Source organism: Astatotilapia calliptera, chromosome 17 (assembly GCF_964374335.1).
Source record: "Astatotilapia calliptera chromosome 17, fAstCal68.1, whole genome shotgun sequence".
Classification (NCBI taxonomy): Eukaryota; Metazoa; Chordata; class Actinopteri; order Cichliformes; family Cichlidae; genus Astatotilapia; species Astatotilapia calliptera.
This window is the reverse complement of record NC_137438.1, coordinates 12,095,697-12,114,633: the sequence shown is the minus strand read 5'-3', so window position 1 is coordinate 12,114,633 and position 18,937 is coordinate 12,095,697. Positions and strand designations below refer to the sequence as shown.

At 39.6% G+C, this 18,937-nt stretch overlaps 1 long non-coding RNA gene across 1 annotated transcript; it reads left to right on the top strand.

The window, feature by feature from the left end:
- The first annotated feature begins 4,310 nt into the window (after positions 1–4,310).
- On the top strand, positions 4,311–18,344 carry LOC145421536 (uncharacterized). Its single transcript, XR_013902923.1, has 2 exons — positions 4,311–4,402; positions 17,925–18,344. It is a non-coding gene; the product is annotated as an uncharacterized LOC145421536 (long non-coding RNA).
- The last annotated feature ends 593 nt before the right edge of the window (positions 18,345–18,937 follow it).

Here is an 18,937-nt window from a genome sequence, read left to right as displayed (position 1 = left end):
AAACTTGGTGAAACTATAATTCAGTACTCCATAATCCTCCGAGCCTTTCAGACCAGGTTGTCAAGCCTTTCACTGTTGCAATTTTATGATTTCTGAGAAGTGACCCTGTATGTGTCACTTTGCCTTTACATGCTTGCTTGATGGAGCAATTAAGTGAAAAAATGCTTGTCACTTCCAAGCTGACTGGTCAATAAGGCTCGGAAACAAATCTTAGTGGACAGCGTGCTGACACTTATGACTGTAGTGGAGCTATAGCTCACACTACAGCACTGCCACCTAATTCCAAGTCATGACCAGAGCATACACAGACAACAGGGGGGGTGGAGGACTGTCATTGTCATCCATGTGCCACACAGTATCTCCATATAATGAGCAGTGGTGAGTTGCTTGTCTCCACACCATTGAATGTTTCTGGCCTGGGCACAAAAGTCAGTTAAAGTAGTGACAGGACTTGAGGGTACTGGGGATGAATGCCTGAGCAGCTGCTGTGACCCCATGTATTTGACAGTTTTCTTTTCCTGCAGAGGAAAAATGGGGCATGTGAACTAGGCAGTTCCTTTTAGATTGTCTTCATAAGATGTCATGGGTATGTGTAGTATATATACAACTGGAATTCCCCACAACACAATGCCGTCTATTAAAAAAGCTTAAAACTTGAAACTGAAAATCTTGATTTCCATATGAGGTGTGCAAGTTGAAACAGACAGTGAGGGAGCAGACAGGGAAGCAGAGAGAATGTGATTGGATCATCATGTAACATAATACAGGGAGTGCAGAATTATTAGGCAAGTTGTATTTTTGAGGAATAATTTTTTTATTGAACAACAACCATGTTCTCAATGAACCCAAAAAACTCATTAATATCAAAGCTGAATATTTTTGGAAGTAGTTTTTAGTTTGTTTTTAGTTTTAGCTATTTTAGGGGGATATCTGTGTGTGCAGGTGACTATTACTGTGCATAATTATTAGGCAACTTAGCCTCCCAGACACTGTTCAGAGAGGTGTACTGTTTTCCCTCCTTGTAAATCTCACATTTGATGATGGACCACAGGTTCTCAATGGGGTTCAGATCAGGTGAACAAGGTGGCCATGTCATTAGTTTTTCTTCTTTTATACCCTTTCTTGCCAGCCACGCTGTGGAGTACTTGGACGCGTGTGATGGAGCATTGTCCTGCATGAAAATCATGTTTTTCTTGAAGGATGCAGACTTCTTCCTGTACCACTGCTTGAAGAAGGTGTCTTCCAGAAACTGGCAGTAGGACTGGGAGTTGAGCTTGACTCCATCTTCAACCCGAAAAGGCCCCACAAGCTCATCTTTGATGATACCAGCCCAAACCAGTACTCCACCTCCACCTTGCTGGCGTCCGAGTCGGACTGGAGCTCTCTGCCCTTTACCAATCCAGCCACGGGCCCATCCATCTGGCCCATCAAGACTCACTCTCATTTCATCAGTCCATAAAACCTTAGAAAAATCAGTCTTGAGATATTTCTTGGCCCAGTTTTGACGTTTCAGCTTGTGTGTCTTGTTCAGTGGTGGTCGTCTTTCAGCCTTTCTTACCTTGGCCATGTCTCTGAGTATTGCACACCTTGTGCTTTTGGGCACTCCAGTGATGTTGCAGCTCTGAAATATAGCCAAACTGGTGGCAAGTGGCATCTTGGCAGCTGCACGCTTGACTTTTCTCAGTTCATGGGCAGTTATTTTGCGCCTTGGTTTTTCCACACGCTTCTTGCGACCCTGTTGACTATTTTGAATGAAACGCTTGATTGTTCGATGATCACGCTTCAGAAGCTTTGCAATTTTGAGACTGCTGCATCCCTCTGCAAGATATCTCACTATTTTTGACTTTTCTGAGCCTGTCAAGTCCTTCTTTTGACCCATTTTGCCAAAGGAAAGGACGTTGCCTAATAATTATGCACACCTGATATAGGGTGTTGATGTCATTAGACCACACCCCTTCTCATTACAGCGATGCACATCACCTAATATACTTAATTGGTAGTAGGCTTTCGAGCCTATAGGGCTTTGGAGCGTGATGTCACGGGGGTGGGCGTGGAAAGGATTTTGGCCCGATCCGCCATTTTGGGGGTCTAAGTAAGGAGCGAAAGCATAGCCATGGTTCGTACTTGCTGTGTGGTCGGCTGCAATGTTCGATCTTACGACCGGCACGGGAATAAGTTTCGATTGTCTTTTTATGCTTTCCCAACCTGGAAGCAACATGAAGGAGCTCATGTATCGGATGTTACCAAACGAAGGCATCTAGCCTTGATAGCAGCCGTGAGACGAGCTGATATCAAGTTCTGTTACGTCTCCAGATATCAGTTGGTGTGCTCAAGACATTTTCATTCCGGTAAGTTCTAAATATGTTCACATCACACTTTATAGCTGAATAATATCATCGTTGGTGGTCTCGGAAGTTATAGAAATTGCGATCAAACATAGAATGGAGTGACTTGATTGGTTGATGTAAAGACAATAAATGAAATGAGACAGGAAGGACACAAATTGGCGTTAATAATTTACCCGATTATCAATGTGTTAATTTACATGTACTTTACAATTATGGGCATATAATATGATAACGATATTTTAGCAGTTCAATGATAAATGTGTAACATTAATTATGGTGGGGGGTGGAAAATGGCTATTTCACTCGATGCACTCCAGCTGACTTACTTTGGTATGAATGACGACGTACTCAGAGTTTGGCGGCTTGAAAATAGCCAAATCTTGCACCCAGCCATTTGTGAATTGGATGTGCGCCTCCAGTGACTTGTAATTACGACACTGGTTCGCTGTGTAAGCGCTTACTCCACAAACAAGATACGTGAAGATATCGGGGTAGGACAGTGGCGGTAAGTCGTCTGGGTCTTTACTCCACTGCCGTATTTCATATGGGTCCAGATTTGCGATGCACTCTATTTTTTTTTCAAGTACCGCTGCTTCGCCTCTGGACACAATCGGTCTCTATACCGTCCGTTTTCTTTTGAGCTGCTTTTAAGCATCTTTCTTGTCGTCGTCGTTCCAACACAGTGTGTTTGTTTTGATTCGTAGACCCCGAAAATGGAGCTGCGCTCCCACAATGCATTGCGGCGTGACGTCAACTCCAAAGCCCTATACAGCTTGGAGTAAGACAACATGCATGAAGAGGATGAAGTGGACCAAATACTCATTTGCCTAATAATTCTGCACTCCATGTACTAAGATCAGCTGACATTGTCATTCTAAGGTAGCTGTGCGCTGAAGATAATGAGAAATGAGAGCAGTAGGAACATCATCGGCTAATGAGCACATTGAAACCGTCTGGTGGACAGGTAAGGAATGTCAGGTCTCCAGGGAATTGCATAAAAAAAGTATAGTGAACAATGAAGAACATTAAGTTCCAGTGTTCTGAAGATAAATACTACATAATAACCTATAAACCTCTATGATCTTGAAACTCCTCATTTCAAAAACTTTTTCTAAATAACTTTAAATTTTGATTAGTGATTTATTATAATTTACTCGTGAATAGTTAGAGAACAAAAACATCCTCGGCCATTAGTAATTAGAGATTAAGTATCGGAATTTCAGGAGCGGGACCACGCCTCCAAACACGCTCCTTCTGGTTCTCATCTATATAGGTTCCCCCACTTCTACAAGTTGTTCATTCTCCTTTACGTGCCCCACCCTCACTCCGCTTTTCAATTCTTTAACTTCTCCACTTCTATTTAGCAAATGGGGATCTGCCAGGCCCGGGAGCCGCCGCCAGTCCCCTTCGAGGCCTTCCCTAAACCGCAGCTCAATTGATGTCCAAGACATTCACCTTTACCACTAAAACGCTGTCAAACCTCAAATGAGGACGTGGACCCAGCTAGTGAATTAGCTAGTGAGTCTAACACTCAACTAACTTTCTTTATCAAGGTGTATGACATAAATGACAATCAACCACATAAACATAAGATTTTGATTAATATTTAATGAAGTTTTGAATTATGAACAACAATACGGTCTCTATATGTGTTTTGTGCTGTTGCCTCACATTATGAAGGTCCCGAGTTCAGCTCCACCATCTGGCTTGGTTTGCATGTTCTCCCTATGTTTGAGTGGGCTCTCTCCAGGCACTCTGACTTCCTCCCACATTCCAGCATTAGGTTAACTGGTGATTCCAAATAGCCCATAGGTGGGAAGAGTTGTCTGTCTCTCTGTGTTTTATATATATATATTGTTCCGCTCTTAATTTATTGCAATATAGGCGCTCTTTGCGATGAGCTAATTTTATTTTGAAATTCGTTTTATTTTGAAAACCAGTTTCAGGAAGTGACAGGATGTCAGCCATGTTTGTTTAGTTCCTAGCAGATCACATGTGGGGAAATTTGATCCAGCGACATCTGCCTTTTGTTTGTGCCATCGACACCACCATCTGTAAGTTTTCATTTGTATTGAATCGTAGGATTGTATTTTATGTATATTTTGTGGAAATATTTGCTGTAGATGAATACTTTAGTAGCTGTGTGCTAACGCTAATGGATGTGTATTGGAATCTAATTTTGTTGTGCTAATGATGCTAGGTTAATTTTAGCTTTGTTATTTGTATTTCAGTTTTACTCCATGAGGAAATACTTGCTAATTAAAAGGAGTTGGACGCTACATCCTGACTTTGCGTGTTATTTCAAGTGGAGTTAGGCTACTGCTGAATTGTGTAGCGTACACACACAAGGAGAGCAGGATATATATATATATATATATATTAGGGGTGCAACGATACTCATATCGATATTGAAGCGTTCAATACAGTGCTTTCGGTTTGGTACGCATATGTATCAAACAATACAAAATTTTTAATTTATTTTATCAACTTTCCTTCTGACGATGCTGTCTGTGTTGAGCACTCAGTGGATCTGCGCTCGACAGTGCAACCTAGGCGGAGTAGTCGAACGCAGATTCCCTGAGCGCAGGGCAAGCTAGCGAGACAGAAGTTAAGCTCTCCTTGCAACATGGCAAATTGAACCTCCCCCACCCTAATTCAGATCTGGTGTTTGGAACTATTTTGGTCTTCATGTGAAGTATGACCCTGAAGGTAAGCGGGTCATGGACTAAAGTAAAACAGTATGTCGGATGTGTCATGCAATGCTCAATTACATTGATGGGAACTAGTGTGTTAGCACAGTTAGCTCGTTAACGTGTTGGCCGTCTAGCCCCACGCACGGGGCGATCCACGGTACCTCATTAACGGAGATTTGCCGTGTTGTGGCGTTAACGTCATTTCAACAGATTAACGCTGACAGCACTAGTGGGAACACAACGAATATGACTGCACATTTACGCCGACATCATCCTAGTGCAAAGACAAGTGGAAGCAGACAAAAACAACAAGCATGCATGCTACAAACTTTACCCGAGTCATTTAGACAGCCGTTAGCACATGAGTGTCCTTATGGGGACCCGATATGTTTAATATGCTGCTGAGAATATAGCCCAGAAGAAGCGTATAGTATAGCTTTTATTTTGGAAAGAGCCATTTCTCTGTAATAAACTCTTTTCCAAAGATGAGAGATTTCTCGATCAGATAGATTTATTATTTTATCCCTTTGTTGTTTTCGCAACATTAAATTTAAGAACTGTACTTTTGAGTTAAAATATATATTTATAATTTTAATAAATGACAAATGAAAAAAGTATGAACATTTTCTTATGTATCGAAAAAATATTGAACCGCGACACCAAAGTATCTAACCGAACTGAACCGTGAATTTTGTGTATCGTTGCACCCCCAATATATATATATATATATATATATATATATTTTATTTTATTGTTTACTCTATTTAATTTGTAAAATATGTACACTCACACACACACACACACATATATATACACACACACGTAGATATACATATTTATTTAGTATACACATTCAGTAACATGCATACACTCTTATATTGTACATATATTTATTCATATAATTCTCAGATTTAGCCATCCTTATATGTTCCTTGTTCTTATGTTATTGTATTTTTGCACAACTCTGTTGCTTGTGAAGCTCACACACAAGAATGTCACTCACATGTACTGTACCAGTGTACCTGCACATGTGATGTGACAATAAAAGGGATTTGATTTGATTTGTGTTACCCCATGACAGTCTGGTGATTTTTCTAGAGTCTACCATGCCGCTTGCCCTGTGGTCTCTGGGACAGGCTCCACTGCTGCCACGACAATGACAAGCACATGAGATTGAATGTAGGATCTCTGCTAACTGAGCTAGCTAGCAGCTAACAATTTGACTTGATCCACAAAACCATGTCAGATAAATGTAAATATTTGGTTTGTTTGAAGATTTTGATTGATGGTATGAATTCATGTAGTGTGCATTCTTATTTTTTAAAACAAATATAATAGAATAGGATAGAATAACTTTATTATTCACATCAATGGAAAATTGTCTATGGTTCACCAAGCCATAAACAAATCATCAACACACATTCATACATACACGCATACAAAACTTAAATACAACAACATTAAAAACACATCACATCATCTCTTATTCAGTATACCAATTGCTCTTAGCACAAATGATCCCTTCCACACCTTCTAGCTAGAGATGTCTTAGATGAAACTTTATTAATCCCTTGGGTGGGTTTCTCCGGGAAATTCGGTTTCCAATAGCACAGCACCGACAGAAGTTACAGAATGTGAGCAGAAATATACCATATATACACATATATAAATACAGAGACATATATAAATACAGAGTATACAAAAGGGATAAATAGAATAAATAGGAATAAGAATACAAGGGCATTGCACATTTCAAGTATTGTGAGTCTATTGCACCGTTGGATATTAACAATTAAAGTATTGCACAGTGAAAAGGCACTACAGCTTAGTTGTTCCCCCCTCCTTTGTCCTCCTGTTTCCCCTCCCTCTCCCATCCAGAGAGAAGTTAGACAGTTTGATGGTGTGTGGGACAAAGGAGTTTTTAAGTTCTTTACTTTGGGAGAAGCAACCTGTCACCAGACTCCTCTGGTTGTTTATGGCCATGTGCAGAGGATGCCCAGCATTGTCCACAATGTCCAGCAGTTTCTTTAATGTCCTTTTCTCTGCCACTGTCACCAGAGTGTCCAGCTTCATGCCGACCACAGAGCCAGTCTTCCTGATCAGTTTTTCCTGCCTGGATGAGTCCTTCTTTGCTGTGCTGCTCCCCCAGTACACCACAGCATAGAACAGTACTCTATAAACCACTGACTGGTAAAACATCCTCAGGAGTTTCCTGCAGATGTTAAAAGACCTCAGCCTCCTGGTTTGGCCTTATAATGGTCTATAATGGTCTTATAATGTCGTCCTGAGAGCATTAATTCAAATTCAGAATAAAGAGGGTGCTCACGGTCAGCAACAATAGACTGGTCTTCCCTCAAAACAGCCTGATGATACAGCTCATCCAATAATTTGTCCAGTGGTTCTGACAATCCTTTTCAATTTGTTCGTAATTGCCACAGTTAGGTTACCAGACCAGACTGAAATATTGAACATAAGGATGCTTTTAATCAAGCCGACATAAACTCTTTCCAAAACATTGTGACCAGCTCAAAAGCCTTTTAACATCCTCATAAGAAACAATCTCTGATTAGTCAACATTAACCTTAAAATTAAACTTGTCATCAATATATGTTCCCAAATACTTAAAGCTACTAATGACTTCCACATACTAACCAGAAAGTGAAAGACCTGTTATGGGGCCTTGGAAAGTTATTTAGAAGCAGTGATTCTGATAACAGGTCAGGTAAAGCGCAAACATTCTGAAAGCTATTGATACATTTAAACACAGAGACCAACAGAATACAACACAAGCACATGAACACAAGTTGAACTGAGTCAGGAACCATATGAAGAGCACATGAATGCAGGGTTAGTCATCAGTGCTTCAAAAAGAATGCTTGTCATACTCCCACAATGATAATAAAATAATGGCTTTGCGTGTAGAAATCCAATTAGTGCTCACTGTAATCCCTGAGGTATTTTACATAGTTAAGTCCATTGGGTAAATGTTATTTTATGTTATGCTCTAATTGACACTGATTGTTGTCGTAGGTTGAACTGCCATTATGTAATAATATTTTTCTGTTGTTCAAACGGTGTCATTTTAGATTTTGACCTACGGTACCATTAAATCTGTTCAGGGAATACCCCCTTTAGATTTTCTAACCTTTCAAGGAGAGCCACAGCTTAGAAATTGGCTCCACATCCTCAGTAAGCACTTCACCACCTGTAAGTAACATCCTCTGTGGAATAAATGTGCAAAAACCCAGTAAGTGAGATGGGTTTGAGTGGAGAAATGAAGGGTTTTGGATGATGAAAATAGAAATGCTAATGTGTAATGTCTAATTGCTATTTGCTTAAATTGGCTGACACAAGCACCCATCTGCCGAAGGTGTGCAATGCTGCAAAGTGCTTGCTAATTAAAATACTTGAAAGATAATTTGGGGAATTGAAAATTATTTAATGCTCATTTGTTTAATTCCAGTGGATTAGGGGAAAACGGCATGAAAACATGAGCTGTGTTATTATTGGATGCTATTGTGCATGTAAGAAGAAAGGTAACAGAGGAAGTTAGGGTGAAAAGGGATGGATGGTGGAGAGAAATGCACAATATTTATGAAGCACTGCCAGGTTAATGTCATGCAACATTTATTGATGCAGTAATGTTTAATTTAGCATACGCTCCTGTAATAAGCCATTAGGTGTTGTGCTATGATTAAGAGTTTGGTGCTGCTGTAATGACAATCAGATGCCCTTGAATATCTCACTAACACCGTGTCTGCTGCGTTTAGAGGCAGAAAATAAACATAAATCAAACGGAAAATGGACTTAGATGCAGTGCAGTTGTGCTGGCTATCGATACCACGAGGATCTGTCATTCAGTGACTGGCTATAAAATATTCAAAATTTCAGGCAGGAACATCATTGGATTAGCTTTGATAATGGATGCCATAAAATCCAGCAGCGCCATTTTAATAAATCTGTCACATTGTCAGAGAGTTGAAATTATAAAAGCATCCTGTAGAGCAACAGAAGAATTCTTTCTGGCCAAAACTCTTGCTCACACACAACAAAGAGAGGTCTTGGTTACGACGTTATAGTTAGATTTGTGGAGGATCTAAGTTTACCACCTATCACAGCCTTACAGCAACAACAAAATGACCAGTGTCAGCTCAAGGAGGGTTGACCTTGCAGATAAACCAGCAGACTTTCCAGCGTTGGCTGTGATTGCATGGCAGTGTGTAAATGGCCCGGTGTTCTTTTGTCCTCTGTGATAAATGCCCTTCATTTGCTTTTAGTTAACCTGACAGATTGTATATGTTTCAGTTGTCTCTGCTGGGATATTCCAGAGCATCTCTTTTGACACTCAGAATGGCTGACAGTGATTTACATCAGGTTTAAAGAATAGATTATCATATCAGACACTGAGACGGGTCGCTGAAATAACTCAAGGAAAACAGAGTTGGATCAGCTGGATATGATTCTATGCTATGCATATGGATGGAGATACTGAAATGTGTCCCTTTTTTTTGTCTGCTCTGCAAGAAGGCTTTCTGTTGGAGGCAAGCTGACCCAAAGCTATTTCTAGAAGGACTTTAAAGTTTGTTCTGATCATCATTTTCAATGGCTGTCACTGCAACAGCTCAATCACTGCATAAGGATAGGACTACAAGGGGTCACATTGTTAGCATCGATTTCCTCGCCAATGACACGACAATAAATGGCCATTGTGCAGAGAAGCCACCATTGTTGCTTAAGGGAGTTGTCCTTCTCCTTTTTGGGTCTTTTGTATTTAAGAAGCATGCCCATACAAAAAAGAGAGCCACTGGTTTGATGATGGCATCTTTGTGTAATGAAGTACTAAATTTATCTTATAGATCCTTATGCATCTTCCACGGTGTAATTGCAACAACGTAACAATAATGCTGTTTGATTTACGTCAATAACTCATCCATTACATTTAGGTCTGGCAAATTAGCACAAAGGAGGACTGCAGAACAGATGAGCTGGGAGATGGAGACCATATGCACTGTAAAATTGCCCCATTATTAAAGTTACATCAGAGGGACATTATAAACAACCCCTGCCAGGGGATTTATTAGTCCCGAGAAAAACAGCAGAGGGTAGTAGCAGGAACAATGTCCTTTCTCACTCCTTCAAAAAGCCATTACTGTGCTGGTTTGTGTAGCTGCATGAAGCAATAGAACCACGCAGGGACACAACGTGTGGAGAAACTTTAAAGATGGACTTTAAAAATGTGGGATACTTTTGGGATACTGTGCCTCGTTTTCAAATTTATATAATAAATGACATGTCTTGGAGATTGAGAGACAGTCTGTTGTGGTGAAGCCAAAGCTGAGCATGAAGGTGTTGCTTCACTGGTTGGTGTGTGTTTCTAGTCTCACCTTTGGGCCATGAACTGTGGAAGGGGATCTGGGCTCACTCTTACATATACTAGGTTAAGGCCCTTGGTCAGAACACAGAAAATGCCCCTCCGCAGCAAATGGAGCCAGTTGAGGTGGATGTCTCTTAGGTGAGGTGTTTCAGGTTAGAGGGAGGACCCTCTAGTGTGAATCCAGGAGAGGGAGGAGTAATTATTTATTTTGGGTGGCTTGGAAACGCCTGAAGAAATGCCTTTTATGCTCTGCGGAGAAAGAGGTTTGGGGATCTCTGCTTAGACTGCTGCCGTGGGACTTGGACCCTGACAAGCTTTTGAAAACGAACGAGGGTATGGATGAATGGATGGGACTATGATTTACACATCATATTGCATTAAATAAAAGTTGAAATGATTCAACATGGATTCATTAGGAATGTTTACTGAAGTATTAAATCAAGTTTGAAGTCATTTATTTACAGAAGTCAAAAAATGCCCTGCTCGAACCATTAAGGCAACACACAAAGTTACCCCCTGCTGGTCATTAGAGATAATACAGGAGAATTCTAGCACTTCTAATTGACTTCATTTTTGAGGCCCTGTCTTTATACAGTTTATATAGTTATGGGTTCTTTTGAGGGCCAGACCTTCTTTGTCTTTTTTGATCTTCAAGTTATTTTCAAAGCCTAAAGTTATCCTGTTACGGTGTGTTTCCTTCACACAAAATCAGAGGATGGAGCATAGCTCTGAAGAATGAAGCATCTTTGCTTCTCCTGAGTTAATTGAATACTACTATAAAAATGGATTACTGAGATCTACAAAATACAAAATACAAAATATTATATAATCCTTCATTTTCAAATGTTAGTAAATTTTACACTTTGTGATTTCCTGGTTTAAATATCATGCATTTCTTCAGTATTGTGTATATACATGTTTTACCACAAAGGTTTTTAGTATGTTTGGGAAAAAAGTCATAATTAAATGCAGATATAAACCCTACATATAAGCAGCCATCATGGTAATGTCTTGAAACGGGGGACAAGTGCATTTTAATGAGAAAACTGACATGATTGCCAGGCTCATTGTATCTTAATGTATGATTCATAATGACCTAAAGTGACATGGAACCTCGATCTTCTCTGACAGCTAAGAAAGCAGTTGTGGCATAACCCAGGGAAAGACAATGACCCCACTAACTTCAACACAGATTGGCAGCACATGCTTCCCAAGGTCGACAGACCACTAGAGCAACAGCAAAGGTTATTTCATTGTATTTAGCCACTGACTACATTGCTTTTCGCACAGGCTCTAGGCTGATTTCAACAAGCCTGTCCTGCTGAATTCCTTTGAAACGTTTTCCAAGTGCAGTCTGACATTTGTTGTTTTCTCGGGGAATTTAATGCTGTTTCCCTTTTTCACTACCACAAGTGTCTTGTGTAGATTAGAAAAAGCACAGGCTAACAAAACCAAAAACCACTCCAGTCCAAAATGTAAGGGCAAATTCCCCATCACTACATTGTGCTGTCACTTTGACAGGGCATAATACTTATTAAGCTGACAATGCCATAATGACTTGAGCCTCAAAGAGAAAAGCATTTCATAAGGGCCTGAGCTGTGGCATTGGTTAGAGCAGTTGTGGAGATAGTTAGAGTGAGCTTTTTCTGACCTTGTGAGGGGTTTTATTAGTAGAAGTGTATATATAACTTAATGTATATATATAAGTTATAAGTTATATATACGTCTATATAACTTTTGTCAGCATAAAGTTATTGTGCTTGTTCCTGTAACAGGATGATATCCTGACTCGGCACTGTCTGGAACACACACCTTTCTCTGGTAAATTTCATCTCTTTATCCGATGAAGGGGGAGGGCAGACACCCAGAATACACTTCCCATGGTTAAAAGAGGGAGATTAGGGAGCTCTTCATGTGCACAGCTGTATGCACGAAAGTGGTTTTCTTATGTTGATGGAGTGAGACAATTTGTCAAGAATGACCTTATCCTTTTTGGCATTCGCTTTCCATCAGAGTGGCGAGCACTGATGGAGCGAAGGATTCCAAAATGTGCTTTGTTAGGATGCCACTGGCTGACACCAAGCAGAAAAACAAGAACATTGCATCATCTCTTCTATCACTCAAAAGCATTTGAAGCTCTTAGATCATGTTGCAGTGCACCAAATTGCACTGACAACCACAAGTAAATTGCAACTGAGTTTTAAATGGATTAATGTGTGTAAGAAATGCTCTTTTCCAACCAAATTGGCAAAGGCTTCACAAATTACGGGAATGCATTTCACTTCTGAAGAGATCACATTAGGGCTAAAAAAAAAACAATACACAGCACAGTTTCCAAAAAGTTTGCAGGCTATGTTAAAAGTAAATAAAACAGAAGGCAGTAATGCAAAATTGAACAACTGAAACCCTTTAATTAAGCCAAAAAAAGACAACCATTAAAATGCTGAAGTGGAGAAACTGTACAGCTTTTTAAAGGCTGTCTAATCATTTCTGAGAATGATGCCCGTTTTACATAATTTGCTAATGCTGTATATAACAGTGAAACACTGAAAATACTGAAAATACAGTTTTTGCAGCATTAACCACACATACACAGCCTCTAACTATGTGGAATGTATTACATTGGAATGCAATTTAAAAGCAATTCAAAAATAACCTTTAACAACACAAAAACACAGTATCAAGAAAATAAAGAGAATTCCTTATTTTTACAGGACAAGGCCAAAATCCAGTCTTATGTTACTGAAGTGAAATCCTGAAGTGGCCCTATGTTAAAATAAAATGGCAATCACTGTATGGGTTCATGGAAACACTTTTGGAAATTAATGTAAGTGAACTCAATTTGTCACTGCATCCACAAATCCACAAAAGTGCCAATTCACTTAAAAAGTTGGCTTGTTTGGTTACTGACTGATCTAGTAGAAATTATGCCATTGGCTTTCATTTTTGAACCCTCTTAAGTCTGGGAGTTTCCTCTATTAAGTTTGTGGCAGTTTCGACAGACTTAATGTCATATTAGTTTGGATTAAGTTATAACTGCAATGTTAGTTAACATTAGCGGCAGCTTTTTTTTCTTTGAGGCAGCAACCACAAACTTTGTAGAATGTGATTACATGTCACTGTGTTTGATCTGTTTGGCTATTTGACTATGTGATCCTTGTTTGATTACACAGCCAACATCCAACTGCATATTTTCTACATAAAAGATGACAGTTTTGTTTGTTGGCAAAACTTTCATCTGCTTATTTTCCACCTTCATCTCTCAGAAAGAGATAGGTGCCACTCACTGTCAGGGCTGTGATGTTAAGGCCGAGCGAATAGTGACCCCGGCCGAGTCTCCAGACTCTGAACTTCAACATAGAACAAAAGCAGTGATGAGCAGACAGGCTGCAGGCCTGCCTGTTGCTGTTTCTAAAGTAGAAACACCGTGGTGATCGCTTTAATGTCTCTTTGTGCGGTCAGCTTTATGTCTATACCTAAATATTAAGAGAAAAATCATACCGTATGTATGTCCTCATTAGGGTAGGGATTTGTGGTGGTGCGTTGGACGGAAAATAGGTTTACATTTTTGAGACAATGTGTTTCTGGTCATTTTGTGGAGAAACATGGAAGTAATGTAATGAGTAGAGTAACAAATGACTTTCTCCTGGAAGTAATTAAGTAACATACTACTTTGTTTTTAATAAAAGTGTAATATAGTACTTTTTTGAGTACTAACCCCAACAATAAGAGGGGGAATACCTTCAGCGTGCACGTTTGATTACACAGCATGTAGTTAATTAGCATGAATGTAATGTCTTTGATATGCTCCTTAGTGATGGTGGTGACTCTCAAAGCGGAGCCAATGAGAGCCCAGAGATATTGACAATGGAATTGCTGAATTCCTATTAATTAGGATCCCTATTTGCAATCGATTAGTGAGAAAACCAGACTATAGGAGTAGTCTGTCAGCTTATACTGTAGTTTAAAGCCCAGCATCTGTGATCTTACTGTTGAGTCCAATGAAAAATGTTCATACATGACCAGAGATGGGCAGTAACGCGTTACTTGTAACGCGTTACTGTAATCTGATTACTTTTTTCAAGTAACGAGTAAAGTAAGGGATTACTATTGCAAAATCAGTAATTAGATTACCGTTACTTTCCCGTAGGAACGCTGCGTTACTGCGTTACTAAAACCGTGATTTTTTTTGCGAGAATGTCTCATGACAGTGACGTAAGCAAGTGCGACGTTGGTGACAGCAGCTGTGTGCAGATCAACAATGGATAATATATCGAGTGCGGGAGAGAGTATGAGCGTGCAGCGTTTAAAGTGTGGAAGTACTGACCTTACTTTGAGTTTGATTCCATAAAAAGTGACAAAAACATTAGCGTCCATCGTGCGTGGGAAGAAAACTTCTTTTTACAGCGAAAAAAACCCCTAAACTTCCGAGCAAGCACCGAGTAGCTACGACGTGATGGGAAACTCACAGAGACACTCGCGCGGATTCTTCAACTGACCGCAGCACACCTGCACCAGGGTAACCCTCCGCCTACCCTGCTCCTGCTTTACAGGTGAAAATAGAGCAAAAGGACCGCTGAGTCTTTGACTTTATTTATTTTCTGCTGTGTTTTACTTGCATCTGTTTGAAAGAGTGAGTGAAAACACAAAAAATATTTTATTTTATGTGCTGGAATGTGTAGAAAATAGGTTTAAATGTTAAACTAATTTATTCAAGTCAGAGAATGTTGCATATAATAAAATGTTTTGCTTGATGCATAAAGTTAAAAGATTAAAACTGATAAAACAAGTTAAAAAAAGAGACTTTTCCATTTGATTACATTTTGTATGATGGATTATGTAGAAAAAGTAGAATTGGGCTGAAAGATCTATCACTTTATCACCTCTTCAGGTTGTAAATCGTGTTTTTAAAAAGTAACTAAGTAACTAAGTAATTAATTACTTTTGAAAATAAGTAATCAGTAAAGTAACGGGATTACTTTTTTGGGGGAGTAATCAGTAATTAGTTACTGATTACTTTTTTCAAGTAACTTGACCAACACTGTTCATGACTGATTCATATTTGACTGCCTGCTTTTGCTTTTTGTTTGGGTGACTGTACAATCCCTGGCTGCTCCAGTGTTCACGCCAAAGCACCTTGTACAAGGTACTGAACTCCGAGTTTCTCTTAGTGTTCATTGCTGTGTATAAATGTTAAGCTGACAGCACAGCACAGCACTAGTTGCGTAAAGCAGTTTTGAGAGATCGACTAGAGAAGCATTGTATAAGAACTAGTCCATTTAGCGTTTACTTTTTGTGCAGGCACAGATGTTAAAGCAGATGGTCCATTTCCTGGAACGTTGGTGGTTTGAACTCCTGTCCTTCCACTCTGTATTGTTAAAGGATTACAACAGCACATGTCTTAAGTAAATAAAGTCTGGATACTAAACGGATCTTGTTACAGTACTTACCTGTCACCTATTGAAAACAATTTGATGGAATGAAAAATAAGACACTGGTGACACAGGGCTTAGGGGCATTAACCAAGGTAAACAAGGGAAATTTGACAATCTCACCATGGGAATTCCACTAAAAAATATGATATGGTACAAGGTTCCATTTAAATGTTTCCATCAACCAGTTGTTAAGTATTTGTAGTAGTTGTTAGGTATAAACAACAGCAAGCGAATAATATTACACAACTTTAAATACAGACTGCACACATGGATATATCTGAGAGTTACAGTTCCAACTAACAATGGGCAACTAGGTGTAAAAGTATAAAGAGAGAATACAGGGACAAAGAAGCATGCATGCTGCAGTGATGTCCGCTGAAGATCTGCATTCTGTTGGCATGAGATGTAATCCATGTAAGCTGTTTCAGCCTACACACATTTGCTTCTGCTAGTGGCTTTGCAACCCATTTATTTGCTCTATTTCATGCAGTTTTTTATAACTTCAGCAATGTCGTGCATGTTGTCACTCATGCTTGTTCTGCTCCTTGGTTTTTGGCATCCCACATATGCACATGCAAGGTCCACCGCAAGTGATTTAGTATCCATGAGAGAAATACACTTATATAGGATGATTGGTTAAAGGGTGTCGATTTAAAGCACACCAACGATTCACAATACTTACCAGACCAAAAAGATATGCACTAAACACTCCTTCTTCTACACAAAGGAGGCAAACTGTTCCACAGTTGAAATCCTATTATAAGCAAGAATGGAAAGAATTTTGGACACACAAATATTTTGATCAACAGTCATGAATTACATCCAGCCTGGGTTGGCCTTGTTCATGTAAAAATCAAGCAAACAAACAAACAAAACCCCCCAAAATCCAAAAACAAGCTGTTAATGACATCACTAAGCACACAGAAACAAAAGGTAATAAAAAGTAACAACGTTAGATTCCATAACCACAAGTCACTTCAAGTTCACTCAACTTGTGTATGTTGATAAAGATGGGATAAAATCTTTTAATATCAAGCATCAAAGTCAGCTAAGTCCCAATGACTATATGTAGCACTGTCTTTTCAGGAAGCCAGCAGTGCTCACACACTTTATACCCTGAAAGAAAGCATTAGGATTCCTGGGAGAGGGCTTCCTAATTAGAAGTATAGCTAACAACGCACAATACAGCTGCTTTGGAGACAGTCTTCTTTTGTTTTGGCAGAAGCTGTCCTATCCCCTGAACCTCCCACCCTTACATCAAACTAATATATACAGGAATGGTCTGGAATTGGAAACTGTTATGCTTGAAGAAACTGTTTGCAGTATGTGAGCTTTTTGCACTACAATCAAATAATAGAAGTATCCTTATAATTTAATTCAAAAAGAAAGGTTATTGCCAGCCTTCAGCATGAATATTGTCACATTACTCTCGTTGAGACCACCAATGAGACAGAGATATACCATCTGGGGGAAGAAAAATCAGCGTGGTTCCAATTCTATACTACCCAGTGCATCAAGATAAAAGAGTAACTCTGGCAATTATTTCCTACCTTAGAGGGGCTGGTGATATATCTGCATATGCTGTAAAATTCATGAAGAAAGCCAGTGGTCCAAACAGCCTTTAATTCGATGATTATGTGATTTCTGTGCTCTTTGCCCTAGATGGCAAATCTTCTTTTATTAAATCGTCAGATTTCTGATGCACCTGAGTATGCAGTCAGTGTTTGTGAGCACCATGTGCTGCTCTCTGACCCCTTCTGGACAGGTTGAAAGGTCACATACTCTAGGTCCTATTCAGCTCGTGTTCATCGCTTCAGCAGACCTCTTATGTTAGCTGCCACAGCCCAAAGCTTAGCATGACATACAGCCACAAAATCCCCTCTCCCAATCTTTCCTCGCTGCTCAACACCTTCCAGTTCAAAATTAGATCCATGCTTCTAAACACACCTGCCTCTTCCGACATCCTGCGTGGAATAAAATGAGCATATTTATCTTATGAGCTGAGTTTATCTCGAGCATGTGCTATATTCAATTTCGATGTGTCTCTGTTTTCTCTTTTTTTTTTTTCCCACAGTGACAAATGAGATGGAAAGTTCGCACATCAAAAACAGACTTGCAGAAAGCTCCCGCGCAGCTGTCCTCCACCGTGGTGTCAGAACTGAACAGAACAGCGAGAAGAGACGCTATATCAAAAAGTGGGAGGTTTAGGCTGTCACAGAATGGTGACATTTTGTGTAGAACGTCATTATGATAATGAACAGTCATTCTCTATCATCAGCACCTCTCGGGCAACCTTCCCTTTAATGTACTTCTCTAAAGGTAACGCTCTCTGACAGTCTTATTTATTGCATTGCACAGCAGGGCTATTTCTGGAAGTCACTTTTAAAAAAAAATCATCTTCAGAGAATATCTGTGCAAATCTATATCAAAGCAACTTCCCACAATGTATTATTGGGTGTTATGGGAAATAAACTTTGTGTTGAAAGCAATAACATCCACCGACGTCCCCTGGTTAGGCCTGTTTGCTGGTTTTGAATATGCATGATTGCATGCTTTCTGACTGAAAGATGACGAATCCTGAAAAATTTAAAGCACAAAAAAAGATGCAGTTGTGCATGACATCTTTAAATGAGCTGAACAGCCTGCTTAAATCTAGCATGAAATAAAGTATTCATTCCATGATTGCATATCTCCTCATACGTAGAGCGACTGGGCCACCACTGCACCTTAACAACCTTGTAATGATCCAAAACCACTGCAATCTTATGGCACTGATGCATGACAATATTATCATTTTTATTTCAAAAAAAAAAAAAGCCTGTTGAGCCACCATGCGCCCATCTTAGGTTGGAACAAATGACAGCTACTGTCATCTCTGGAGATATAAGAATTCATAGAATTCACACTAAGAGATTTTTAACAAAAGCTGCTACGCTGTAGGCGCCGCTGCCAAAATTACAAATTCTTTCAGGGGAAATGATTTAATGACTTTCATTTACAGTGGCTTTAAAACTTCGGTGTATGTGCAAATCTAGCCTCTACAGAGACCAGCGCGGTAAAAGCTTTCCTCTGTTACTGCGCTTTAGC